Below are 2,570 nucleotides of genomic sequence, written 5' to 3' on the forward strand. Positions count from 1 at the left end.
AATTTGTCTCCTTGAATGATCTACTAGAGTTAGTGCATGTCGTTGTCATAGAGTTCATAAAAGAGCTGTAGAACACGGGGTTCAAGATACAGCAAGGAAAGAGGCTAACAAGAATATCTCAAGATTTTATGCCAAAGATCACTATATTTCTTGTCAAAAAAATTTACAAGAGATCCATGAGTGTTCATTCTGAACATCCAGCTTGTGCAGGAATGCTTTCCTTTAAGGATGCAACAGTTGTTGCATGTGCATATCTATTTGGTCCAATATCTGTACCATCATCAGTAAGGCGAAATCTCAGCTCCAATAATTCATCTGCTACCATGCCTTGCCACAGGATGACTCTATGTAGTGTACAAATCAACAGCACTGTGGGATGAAGAAGCTCAATGCCACCCCTTTTTACTAATAGGGCTCAGCTTTAGGACTTTCAGAAGAGCCAGCCTGTGAATCATCTCTGGATAAGACGACACCTAGCGACTGCACTGCCAAATGCTCAGAAGGCAATGCTGAATCCTGAAGACCTGCTGCGTGGTTATCTGCTTGAAGAACATGCTGAGCTTCATCAATATCACTGAGGATATCACGGAAGGCAACCCAACCTTCGGCAACTTCATTGCCAGCTGGTACAATAATATTGCTTTGATTGTGAGTGTCGTCAGACACCTTCAAAAAAACGGCCTCACTGATTCTCTCCAACATCAAAGTAGAACACCTTTGCGTCCAGCTGAACCTCGGTGCTCTCGAGTGGTAAGTCTTTGTTTGCAAGCTATGAATTGTCTCCTTTTTCTAGATATTGTTGATGATACTGTTCAGCTGGATAAAACTCTGCAGCTGGTAAAATTTCAATCACAATTTTTGCACCAAGGCATTCCTCTTCAGCTTGCAGAGATGCTTTGGCTATCTGCTCTTGCTCAGGTCTATGGTAGTAGATGCCCAATCTGTATTGTGTTCCAACATCATTTCCCTGTTGGTTGTATTGAGTGGGATCATGCTTTTCCCAAAAGACCTCCAAAAGTTTTTCATGTCACTTGTTCAGGATCATACTTAACTAGCACTGCTTCCACATGATTTGTTTTTCCAGAACAAGCATCTTGATACGTAGGGCTCTTTGTATTTCCCTGTGTATAGCCAACAGTGGTCAGAGTAAGGCTACACCTTCACAACACCAGGAACTCGTTGATATACAAGTTCTACGCTCCAAAAACAACCAACAGCAAAAGTGGCTTGTTGAAGAGTCATGGCTGATGGTTCCTATCACTTAAGTGATTCGAACGGGAGAGACGCAAGCTGAACACAGGTAGAGCGATGGGAGCCTGTAGGTTGCGTGTGTTGATCCGATGATTTCTTCTTTTGCAGCGTCTGACTCTCACGAAGGCAGGCCAGCTCGACCCAAGCGCATCCACCTGAAGGTTTAATACCTTTCCTTCATACGAAATGTGTTAAAATCCAGAGCTTGAATCAGGCCTCCATCAAACGATTAGCTGAGAACATGATGTCGTTTACTGCTGCATCAAACTATGGATTCGATTCTCCCTCTCCACTCGACATTCTGGTCAGGGCGTAGGTTGTTGATGATGAGGACACTGGTTTTCCAGATTAGCAGAATAGAAGGAAAAATTCATGAGGACCATCGAGATGAAGGTGCTGCCCGTTGATAACATATTTGACATCCTTGACATCCAAACCACGAGCAACAACATCCATGGCAGTCATTATAGGACTGCTCCCACTCTTAAACTGGGACAGAACCCAATCTCGTTCTGCTTGACTCTTGTCACCATGGCTTGAAAAAGCAGGCCAGCCATCCATGCGAAGCTCTTTTGTTTCCTTTAGAATACCCACAAGCTTTTTGTTGCATGCCTCACATTTGTTGCTGTCCAGAATGTATGTCCTATTCTCCTCAAAGACATCAACAATGACAACCAGTTTTTCCCTCTGAAATTCCAGCAGCCAGCTCCCGTATTAGATTCCGAAGTACGCATGAAAGAGAGCTTCCCCTAGTAAAGGCAATGGCGTAGTCCACCGGTTATAATGGATTCCCCCAAAACAGGGGCAAGACGCTATGCCTCCTTTTTGCTTAACATCCCAAAATTCTGAACCAATATTTGATTGGATTGCTTGCAACACAAAAGTGAACTCCTTGAGCTCGCTCTCTGTTGACTGTGTGTGCCATGTGGAAAGTCCACATTTAATTTTGTCTTCAACACCATAACTAACTTTAAGAGGTGACCCGATCTTTTTGTTGAGGATTAATTCCTTTCTCAAGCCATGAACCTCATCTATCAAATCTCTTACCAAGACATGTGGATATTGTTCTGATATCTCAACCAAAAGTGAATAGCTTGATAAGTTCAGAACCATAGAGAAATTCCCATCAAGTATCCGAAAGATTGCCTCGTGAACCTTCCTTTTTATTGGTAAATTCTAGAATTTGCTAGAGTGACCCTTAGAAATTTCGAAATGCATTGGGTTCAAGGTCCATTCCACCATGAGAAATAGGCGGTGGATGCGACCGTCCTACGAAAGGGTGGTCCTGGTTAACTGGAAAAATTTCGCAAAAGACGTGA

The 2,570-nt window shown here is 43.1% G+C and overlaps 1 pseudogene; it reads right to left on the minus strand.

The window, feature by feature from the left end:
• Nucleotides 1-769: 769 nt before the first annotated feature.
• On the minus strand, nucleotides 770-1,363 carry LOC148035235 (peptide methionine sulfoxide reductase A1 pseudogene; annotated as a pseudogene).
• Nucleotides 1,364-2,570: the final 1,207 nt, after the last annotated feature.

The sequence above is a fragment of the Lygodium microphyllum genome, chromosome 6 (assembly GCF_053477565.2).
Source record: "Lygodium microphyllum isolate KBCC chromosome 6, Lygodium_microphyllum_v1.1.10, whole genome shotgun sequence".
NCBI classification, from domain to species: Eukaryota; Viridiplantae; Streptophyta; class Polypodiopsida; order Schizaeales; family Lygodiaceae; genus Lygodium; species Lygodium microphyllum.